Source organism: Arvicola amphibius, chromosome 11 (assembly GCF_903992535.2).
Source record: "Arvicola amphibius chromosome 11, mArvAmp1.2, whole genome shotgun sequence".
Classification (NCBI taxonomy): domain Eukaryota; kingdom Metazoa; phylum Chordata; class Mammalia; order Rodentia; family Cricetidae; genus Arvicola; species Arvicola amphibius.
In genome coordinates, this window is record NC_052057.2 from 114,326,823 (window position 1) to 114,338,157 (window position 11,335).

Consider the following 11,335-nt stretch of genomic DNA (forward strand, 5'->3'; position numbering starts at 1 on the left):
AATTGCCCCGGGCCTCAGCAGCTTAAAACAGTAAGGGCTGGGCACCTCAGTGTCTGCCCACAAGAACCCTGGACTGGCTCAGCCAGCTGGTTCCTGACAGGATGCTTCGTGAAGCTGCTGATAGGATGGTGGCTATACCAACTTTCACAGGCTATAGGGCCACCCTCTAATGTGGCTTCCATGGCAAGTGGCCCCCGTTCCTCACAAGAAAATTCTTTCCTGCATTAATGGGGGTCCTCCAGAGGAGGAGAACATAGAGAATGAATGAATGTGTGTATATATATTCATAATTATGTATAAATATACATGTATGTGTATACAAGTACTTTTGTGTGTGTATATATATGTGTGTATATATATTATACACATACAGATGTGGGATTTATTAGAATGGCTTACAGACTGTGGTCCAGCTAACATAACAATGGCTGTCTACCAACAGAAAGTCCAAAAATCAAGTAGTTATTCAGTACACAAGGCTGGATGCTCTTTATTATACCATGGAATCCCAAAGAAGTAGGCTCTAATTCAAGTGAAAGAATGGCAAAGAGAGAACAAGTTTCTTTCTTTCATGTCCTTTAGGTAGACTGCCTGCAAAAGGTGTGTCCCATAATAAAGGTGGATCATTCCACCTTAAAAGATCTGGATTAAAGGTGTATCTTCCCAACACAAAGATCCAGATTAGAAGTGGGTTTTTACTGGTAGCAGGGGGAGGGGGAGTGTTGGCAGCAGCAGTGGGTAAGGGTGGGATTTTTTTCTTAACTTGAGGATCCTTTTTCAAAAATACTTGGGATCAGAGTATTTGAGCTTTTTAGATTTGGGGATATTTGCGTATATTTTACTAGTTGTGGATCATAATGTAAAAACCTGAAAGCTTAAACGCTCCAAAATAGGAAACTGTGAGCATCAAGTTGGCCTCGAGTTTCAGAGAATATCTTGATCTTGACTTGATTCTATTCCCCTTGCATTGTGTTTAACATCCAGCCTAAATTATAAATCCCAGGGAGTCCCAAGTGGTAGTTTTGCCCCTATTGTAGAAGTGAAGAACGGCAGCCCCATGGAGATTAGGGTCCTTAGCAAGATCCCGTGGGAAGCAAGAGTTTAGAATGGACTTGAACCCAGCACTGCAATCCCAGCTCCACTTGCCTTTGAGCCTTGTTCAAAACTGAGGAAGACAGACTGAGCAAGAGTTGGTGCATAAGACAAAAGGGACCTTCAGCTTGTTTGACCATTGAGTCTGCTGCCAGGGTATGTAAGCATGCTAAACATGTCTCCAATTTCAGGAATTCCATCCTCACCTAAATGGGAGCCCATAAATTCAGAAAAAGGCTTCAGCTGCTCCAGTGTGAGTAGCATTCAGCCCCTGAGTTCGGAGAGAGACAAGGTCATTGGAAACACATTCTTCCTTGTTGTATTTTAAAAGTGGCATCCTGTCTCTTCTTGGGTCATGGACGTGTGGAAGGCTAAACAGCAGAGACAGATAACCACAAATCAGGAAACACACTTGGAGCGTGTGAGGAGCCAGCATCTCTCTGTGCGCCTAACCTTGAGGGTATCCATGTTGCTCTGGCCAGCAGATACGGTGGGAAATGATTCAAGAGGCCAAGAATGTCCCAGTTGAAACTGAACAGGTTCTTAGCTTCTTAAAGAGGACTGATTTCAAACCTAACTCATCCACTTGTCACCTCTGTAAATGGCTGTGAGGTCTGTCATTGCTGCAGGGCCGTCTGGACACACACTGCCCTCTAAGGACCCCAACCTGTGGCTGCATATGAGCCTCTGCCTGAGTTACCTTTAAGAGGATTCACCCATTGTTTATCCGAAGCCCTGCAGAAGGCAATTCCAGGTGGAGTTGGGCTCAGTCCGTGCATCCCCTGCCTCTACTCTCTTGAGAGCCATGTGCTTAACGGGCGCCCTCCATCCCCTCACCTGTAGAAGGGGCAGGGTCATCTGATGCCGGCATTTCCTGACGGCATGAGACTTGAGGTATTAGAACACATATAAAGAATATGGAAATTCTGGTTATGCTATGTTGGGGACTAAGGGAGTGGCGTTTCATGCACTAGGTGCCATCAGTATTGGTGAACAAAGGCAATGGGTCTATCAAAGGATTGTTCTTGAATAGAAGGGACCCTCAGAAAGACTTGTGAGCTGTTCTGACTGACAGGAGCTGGCAGATGGGCTGCAGCCAGGAATACATACACTAAGTCACAGTGCTTTGGGGACGAAAATAAGTCTTTTATGAGCTGAACACTCTATTCTTCTCACAGTTGTGAAAATGCTATCGGTGTCTCGAATGCTGTGTTAGGATAAACCCTCAGTCACATTAGCTCTTTCTCAAGAACTTTAGGTTTAAAGAAGAATCCACCTGGCTGACAGACTATCTGAGAATTAAGCTTTCTCTCAAAGGCACACATTCGATAACTAGGAAATGGAAAACAAGCCAAGGTTAATAAAAAAGAAATCCTAAAACTCATTTGTCTGGATGAGAATTAATCTTGGAGTCTAGTCTGGCAGAAGCCAGTTTTGATCCTCAACAGTTAAGTTGCATTGCAGAATTTTCTCAAACACTAAAAACACTGATTGGTGATTCTTGATTTTAATTGAGTGGCTACAAAAATTCATTGTGTTTAATTGCATCGAGACTGCAACTTCTAGGTGCTCTCAGACCGACATGAGCAGTCAGTCGTCCAGCTTGCTGTACAGAAAGGAAAGCAGACATAGAGAATTAGGGGGAAGGGACTCACAGTGGCTACAGAGGGCAGGTAGGCTGGTGAGTGGCACTGTAATAGGGAGGCTGGTACTCTGACCTCACCAAGGTGGCAGAATGGGGTACCATCAAGCCTGACTATTCTCTTATGCAGAACTGGCGAGCGATTGCTCACAGGTGGTCTTGATGTACAATATTTCAGCCTTATGGTATTGAGACAGCAAGAACCTAAACATCTGGTAGAAATCGTTTGAATTTTGATTTTTCCCAAGGCTAGCATCAGACGGCTTCCAAGCCTTTTCATGATTCTGGGCATTGGCAATTGGGCTTCGGAGTTCACTGGACTGTGAGAAAGGATTGTTGGTAGGTTGGCATATAATGCCTGCTTTTCTCAGGTTTTCAGCTTCCGCGGGCTTGCAGAATACGAGAGTATCTATGTCCCTGTTCAGTGTTTCTTGTCTCAAGAACTCGATCAGCTACTTTGATTCAGAATTTTTTTTATTAGGATAAATTAACTATTTAATCCTAACAGTTATAAAACTTCACAGATAACAAAAACAGTCTAAAAACTCTGGGGAAAAATTTGAAGTTACTCTCTGTATTTTAACTGTTGCTTCTGTAAAATACTTTATCCATAGACACCTAGTGGTCCTCAGGAGTCATTTTTCGGGCCTGATCTCTCTGTCTGCCAGACTCCAGGCATCCCCTGCCTACTGTAACCCCATTATCTACACTCTCCTCCCACTTGCAGGAGCTGCCTCATTTTCCCAAAGGCCCCCCTCCCTGAAGATAGGCACTGTTTATGGTATGGCCCACACCCGGAAGACCACCTGGTGTGCGTTGCAGACCATGAGGTAAATAGATGTGAGATAAGGAGAACCTGGGATTCCTAATCTGGGGAAGGGTAGGAGGTTTGTGGACTGACTTGGTACAATGAGCTCCTGAATGCTAAGTACTATCTCCCAGCAGATTGTTCTGACAGCTCCCTGCTCCAACTCAAAAGCCTCCCATTTACTTTTTCACATTGGCCTGGCAGTCACAGGTTCAATCTCCTAGTCTCTGGAATTCTGCTGACAGGGCTGAGGAGGGAGGAGCCGGCCACACTGAATGTGATCGATAGTTCCCTTGGTAGGAGGCAACGGCACTAGTGGCTGCAATTGATAACACCTGGAAGTTGTACTAGAAGAAAGCTAGAGACCTCACTGCATCCCCCCAGAGTGCACAGCTTAGCGTGTTTTGCCTCCTCAAGGCAAATTTTCCAGTACTGGTAGACTCACGTAATCGATTCTAGTGTCTTCTTTGACATAGGTGATCACATCAGTCACAGGAGCCCTTGTTGAGTGCATCTCAAGCCCAAGCTGGAAGGTGCCATGGCCTCTGCACTCGTCTCTGGCAAGTTCAAGGCCATCGCTTTAGCTGCTGTACATTTTAATTTGGAGAAAAACGTGAAACACCCTCCTCGGTAACGTCCTAGACCTGTAGCCATTTCACTTAAAGCTTTTGCCTTCTCCTAGTGAACGGACAGCTGTGAGTGGCCTGGGAGTGTATGGCTCCTGTCTGTGACTGGGGTGGAGGGTTGGGGGGTGCCGCTCTGCTTGCTCTGGACAAAGGCCCAATGTTTCAAATTTCTCAGGGCAGCTCCATGCTCAGGCATCTGCTGTAGCACCGGCTGGCTCCCCTGAAGACCCTTTCTCTGGTTTTATGGGCTGCTTCCATCTGTCGAGAATTCTTGGGTGTGAAGAATCTGTGAATTGAGATCTGGATAGTGTTTCACATTCTCAATTGGTCTCCGCATTTAACATGCCACCTGATGCCTGTTAAAGCCAATTTAATAGCTGGCATGGGTTTTTGTATTTTCCGTACTTGAACGATATGCATTCATATGCATACACATGTTGGATTCTTCAGGAATTTGCTCCAGACAAATGTGATTCAGGTCACATTACACTATACTTACTTCAAAAATTAAAATCCTAATATATGTATATATAATATAAAATATATGTTCATATATATATATATATATATATATATATATATATATTCTCTACTGATAGGTATTTGACCAGCAGGAGAAAGGCTGACTTTAAATTGAGAGGGTGAACAATACAGAATCTAGTCTCTTAACCCCTCTGCATTTGATCTTAGCCCTTTACAAAGCACCAGCCATGGTGGCTTAGGCTACAGACATCCTTTCCCATAGTACTGGAGACAGGAAGTCCAAGATCAGGGAGCTGGCAAGGTGGGATCTGAGAGTCACCTCCTTGCCTGGAGGTGTTGGTCTTCTGCCTCACCCTGATATGTCTCTTGTGTTGCCTCCTCTTAAAAAAATAAAAAGCTTCTTTTTGAGATTATAATATGTTATAATATAATTAAATCATTTCCCACTTCCCTTTCTTCTGTCTGAAATCCCATCATGAGAGCCTCACCTTCATGACTTCATCAAACCCTTAATGTTTTCCAAAGACCCCAACCCTCCAATCCCTCCAACATGCTGGGATTAAGGCCTCAACATTTGGATTCTGAGGGAACACAAGCATTCTGCCCATGGCATACAGCTAAGCATTTGTAATCAATAAGAAGTCTCTGTGTGGCTGTTTGGAAGCTGGTGGGCAGGATGGAACAGTCCTGCTACAGTACTACATGTAGTACTGTTTAAGTGTTGATTTAAAGACAGTGGATAACTATGTAGTTCAGGGACCAGTTTCTCAGACTCGTGTTCCCTTTGGAAATCATGTTCAAATGAAAATTCCGTTGTGCGTTTATCAAGGACCAAGGGAAACACCAACAGACCCGTTAAGAACTGTTTGGTCAAAGACCGCACTCAGCCCACCCAAAAGCCCCTCCACAAGGGGCAAACTGCCCAGAATAAGTCATGGGACCTTCAGGCCATGGATGTGTTTGTTTTCAGTGTGTAAGCAATGCACAGTGTTTATAGAAAGTTGAAGAAAAGAGAAGATTGCAAACAGGATTTCCCGATAATCCTCACCATGCATGAAGGTGGAGCGGTTGCCTTTCCTATTTTCCTTTAAACTCAAAGGCTGGGTTCTGTCTTGCTCACTTTTATGACTGTGAGATCTACCAGTATGCATGCTTCAGACACGGTTGTCTATCAAAATAATAAACAAATGGATGATTAAGTGGCACAATATGCCCAAGTCTCTATTAAAAAAACAAATTTACAAAGCACTAAGAGGCTCCTGACAGCTAGGGACGATGCCTGGCACTCAGGATGCCAGAACCCTGTGGCTGCCCTGCCTTGAGCTTCCCTCATGTTGCTCCTGAGAAGCTCAGGTAGGATTCCGAGCAGCAGTTGGCTCTGGACTCAGGTGTGCGTTTTTCCTTAGCTCCCAGACTTACTAGCCTTCTGAACCTCAATAAACACTGCACTCACTTCCCTGGTCTACTGGGTTGTGTTTCTCTGAGATGCTCAACATTCATGCTTCTCACCACCCATCTTTACCAAGGGAGCAAATCTCAGGGATCAGTCAGGTGACTTCCTGAGCTCTGGTCTCCGTGTCAGAGTGTCCTTCATGAGAATTGAACTTGGTTAACTTGAACCTTACTGCAGTCTGCGCCTCAAGGAGGCTACATCGCAGCCTCTAGAGAGCATTGCCATATTTAGAAACTGGACCTGTTTTGAAATCCAATAGAAAAAGAATAATATGAATGACTGACTCACGGTTTTATTTTAGAGTGAGATACACTTACAGAGCAAGTGATACATTGATGGTTCCCAGACTGTTACCCCGCACTGTTCTGAAAACAGAGCTCCCAACTGTTTTAAGAAATGACACCTTTGGAGAGAATTGCTATGCTATCCCTCACAAAAGCTGCTTTGGGGTAAGCTTCATTGGAAGGATAAGTTTCAGCAAGCTTGCTGAAAAGCGTGTGTTCTTATGGTAAAACCATACAGCTTTAGTGATTGTTAAAAAAAAAACCATAATCACCTCAATGTAGGAATCTGTAAAGTACTATTTGTATTGGGCATTTCTCTGTTACTGCCTTGTGGGTTTCTTGTTTAGAAGAGCATTGCTATAATGTAGCTAATATTCCTGGGATATATCTACTCCCTTACCTGAACAGTACCAGGTGATGAAGAACCACAAACTACACATGTGAAAGGTCTCACTTCGTAAAATACAAACCTAAGAAACACTAGCCGTGAGGAAGATGCATGCTCCTCCATCTTTGTATTTGTCACTTGTAGCGGGCGTGGTCGGCCAGCAATGGGAAATAACCAAACTAGCCTTATATGAAATACTCAGCTTTAATAAAAGGAGAAAATGGGAGAAACTTACAGAGCCAGAGTTCCAGCGAAGATCAGGGAACCAAGAGAGCAAATAACCAAAACACGGATCTTTTAAGGTATTTTGTGCCTCGGAAGGGTCACGCCCCTCAGACAAGGGATTGGTCAGCTACCCCATCAGTCACTCTTCTATTATTTTTAAAACTTTTTTTTTGGTTTTCAAGACAGGGTTTCTTGATGTACCCTTGACTGTCCTGGAACTCTTTCTCAGTAGATCTGAACCATCCTGCTGCCTCTGCCTTGAAAGTGCTGGGATTAAAAGCCTGAAGGTGTTTGCCACCACTGCTTTGTCGGTCTTTTAAAAATATCAGTACCTGAGCCAGGCAGTGGTGGTGCACGCCTTTAATCCCAGCACTCGGGAGGCAGAGGCAGGCGGATCTCTGTGAGTTCGAGACCAGCCTGGTCTACAAGAGCTAGGTCCAGGACAGGCTCTAGAAACTACAGGGAAACTCTGTCTCGAAAAATCAAAAAAAAAAAAATATATCAGTACCTGATAAGAAAATTGGAATAACACCTTGCATCCTACCGGACCACTATGGATTAAAGCCAGAAATGAGCAACACTGAGTATACAAACTCATGGAGACTGAACAGCTCACTACTGAATTAAAGATGTGTCAAGGCGGAAATCAAAGTGGAAACTAGAAACCCTTTGGAATTGAGTGAAAATGAAACACAGCATCTCCAAACCCGTGCGTCCTCGCTAGAGTTATTATTGCTATGATGAAATATCATGGCCAAAGCAATTTGGGGACGAAAGTGTTTACTTCTGCTTACACAGCCAGGTAACAGCCCATCACTGAGGGAAATCATGGCAGGAACCTGGGAAGCAGGAGCTGATGCAGAGGCCATGGAGGGGAGCTGCTTACTGGCTTGCTCCTCATAATTTGCTCAGCCTGCTTTCTTATAGAACCCAGGATCGTCAACCCAAGGATGTCACCACCCACAGTGGACTGGGCTCTCCCCCCTCTCTCTCTCAATTGCTATTTTTTTAAATGCCCTACAGCTGGATCTTCTGGAGGCATTTTCTCAAGTAAGGTTCAGGTACCTTTCGCTTGTGTCAAGTTAACTTAAAACTAGTCAGCACACCAAGCAACACAATGAATGCAGTTTTACAAGACAAGTTTAGAATACTACGTGCCAACCTAAAAAAATTGAAAATGGAGAGATCTCAGGTGAGAAAGTACCTTAGAGACACACCTTAAAGTTCTGGAACAACAAAACAACAAAAAGAAATAACACCCCAAAATTGTGAGAAACAAATGTAGGGCTGAAATAAATGAAATTGAAAAAAAATACAATACAAAGAATCAATAAACTTAGGGTTGGTTCTTTGAGAAAAATTAGGAAGATTAACAAACCCTTATCAAAATTAACTAAGAGACACTGAGAGAAGATTCAGGTGAATAAAGGTAGAGATGAAAAGAAAGACATCACAACAGACACCAAGGAAATCCAGAGAAACATAAAAGCATGTTTAAAAAAACTGTACTCTACCAAACAGGAAATCCTAAATGAAATGGAATTATTTAATATATGTGACCTGCCAAAGTTAAATCAAGATTAAATAGGCAGTTTAAACAGTCCCATAACCCCTAGTAAAATAAAAGCAGTAGTAGGTCATGAAAAGACCCCCCACCTGAAACAAAGCCTAGAGCCAGATGGATTCAGCACAGACTTCTACCCAACTCTCAAGGAAGAATTAATGCTAGTACTCCTCAAATTATTCCACTGAAGGAGCATTTCCTAACTCTTTTTATGAGGCCACTGTTACCCTAACACCAAAACCATACAAAGACCCAACAACTTAAATGGAAATTATATACCAATATCCTTTATAAACAGAGATGCAAAATTCTCAATAAAATAACTGCAAACTGAATCCAATAACACATCAAAAAGATTATCTACCATAATCAAGTTGACTTCATCCCAGAGATGCAGGGATAGTTCAATATATGTAAATTGATAAATATAATCCACCATATACACAGACTGAAAGACAAAAACCCACATGATCACCCAATTAGATGCACGAAAGGTATTTGTCAAACTCAACATCTCTTCATAGTAGAAGTGCTGGAAGGGCTGGGGATACAAAGTAATAACGCAAATGTACAGCAAGCTCACAGCTAACAGCAGCCTAAATGGAGAGAAACTCAAAGCATTTCCACTACAATTGGGAATAAGACAAAAATGTGCCCCCTCTCCATACCCATGAAAGAGAGTGCTTGAAGTCCTAAAAAGAGTAGTAAGACAACTAAAAGGATATAAACAGGAAGGGAGGAAGTCAAAGTATCTTTATTTGCAGATAATATGATTGTTTATGTAAAAGACCCCCAAAAACTCCACCAGGAAGCTTCTACAACTGACAAATACTTCCAGCAATGTGGCAAGATAGAAAGTCAACACAGAAAAATCAGTAGCCTTCCTATATACAAAGGCAAGCAGCCCGAGAAAGAAAAGAGGGAAAAAATGCCTTTCACAATAGCATCAAAACCAACCAACCAACAACAACAAAACCCCCTTGAGGTACTTCTAACCAAGCAAAGGAAAGACTTGTATGACTAAGAACTTTAAGATGCTGAAGAAAGAAGTTGAGGAAGCTAGCAGATGAGAAGATCTCCCCTGCTTGTGCGTTGACAGGAATAATAGTCTGAAAATGGCCATCCTACAAAAAAAAACCAGTCTAATAATTGAATGCAAACCCCATGAAATTTCTAACACCATTTTCTCACAGAAATTGAAAAAAAAAAAAAAAACAATCTTCACTTCATATGGAAACATAAAAACTCGGGATAGCTAGAACAATCCTGAATAATAAAAGAGCCACTAGAGGTCCCACCATCCCAGCTTTCAAGCCGTACTACAGAGCTATAGTAATAAAAACAGCATGGTATTGGCATAAAGACAAATACATTGATCAGTGGGCTCAGATTAAAAACCCAGACATAAAGTCTCTGTCTTATTGATTCACTGTTATATTAAGCTCATAGTAGAGAAGCCTGTGAGACAGTATGGTAACTTAGGAAACGTAGTTAACACTGACAGTGTGGGAGCAAACTAACATTAAGAATATCCCGAGGAGCCCCCAAAGGAAAGACACTTGACTACACAGAGACTGTGGGAAACAGGAATGTGAGATGCAAGAGGCAGTGAAATTTATTTGACTCCCTTCACGACCCCAGTGACAAAGGAAACCTGTGATACAGGACGGACTCTTTCCTACGTGAGGACCTGGTAAAGTTAGAGATGACTGAGCTAAAACTGAAAACCAGAAGGAATGGAGCCTCATTTGTCGCCAGAGCGTCTAGCTCCAGGATGCTTTGCTTTCTCTCCCTTCTCCCAGAGCCTTGCACACACAGGAGAACAGAACAGCTGTACCAGAGGAAGAGAGGCCTGGTGCGGGGCACCTAGAAGACTCCAGCTTTGCTTCTTTATCCACTCCAACAGGGGATGTGAACCCAAAGCAGGGATGCTCAGAGTCATGCGTGGTGCCTGAGCATTAAGTGATGGAAAGTTGGATCCACCTCTCTAAACGTCCTGCTAGTTCTATCATCCTAGAAGACGGGCTCTCTATGGAGAGGTTCATGCCGAACACCTGGCAGCCATTCATCCACAGCATGAGCTACAACTTGCAAAGAAAGTGTTAAGGGGAGCAGTTTCCATTAGAATCTGAGGTTTTGCTGAAATGCAATACCTCGGGTCTGAGACAAGAACAAATAGATGTGAAATCATAGCCCATTCAAGAACCTCTTCTGCTCTAACAGAAAGTGAAGTGAAATTTGTAGTGCTCTGACCCAGCACACACACACACACACACACACACACACACACACACACTCAAAACCTACCACTCAGTCTTTCAGTCATTTCTTTGAACTGTAAGTTTCTAGGTCACATTTCTATTTAAAGCTTTCATTCTATAAAAAGCCTCCAGGTGTTAGAAGCCTGAGACTTTATTGGATGAAAGAAACAGCAAAGTGCCACCGTTGAGGTCCTAAAAAGGAAAGTTTTGTTAGATATCTTCACTCTGATGAAATCTAAGATACCAACTACTTTCGAAGCCTTGTGCTCTGAGATGTCGATAAAACTTCACGTGGGACCTGGATCAGGGAAGATAAAGGATAGATAGATTCTGCTTGTGGAGGTGGATTAGAGTCCCTACAAGCAAGAACAAGGGCGGAAATGTAGACCTTCTTAAAAAGAGTTAACGAGACTGATGTCCCTAGTCCTGAACAGCTGCTACTGTGTGCTCACAGGACTCCCCAAGTTATGGCGAATAAACTGGAAACAGTTGTTCGAAGAAAATACCAT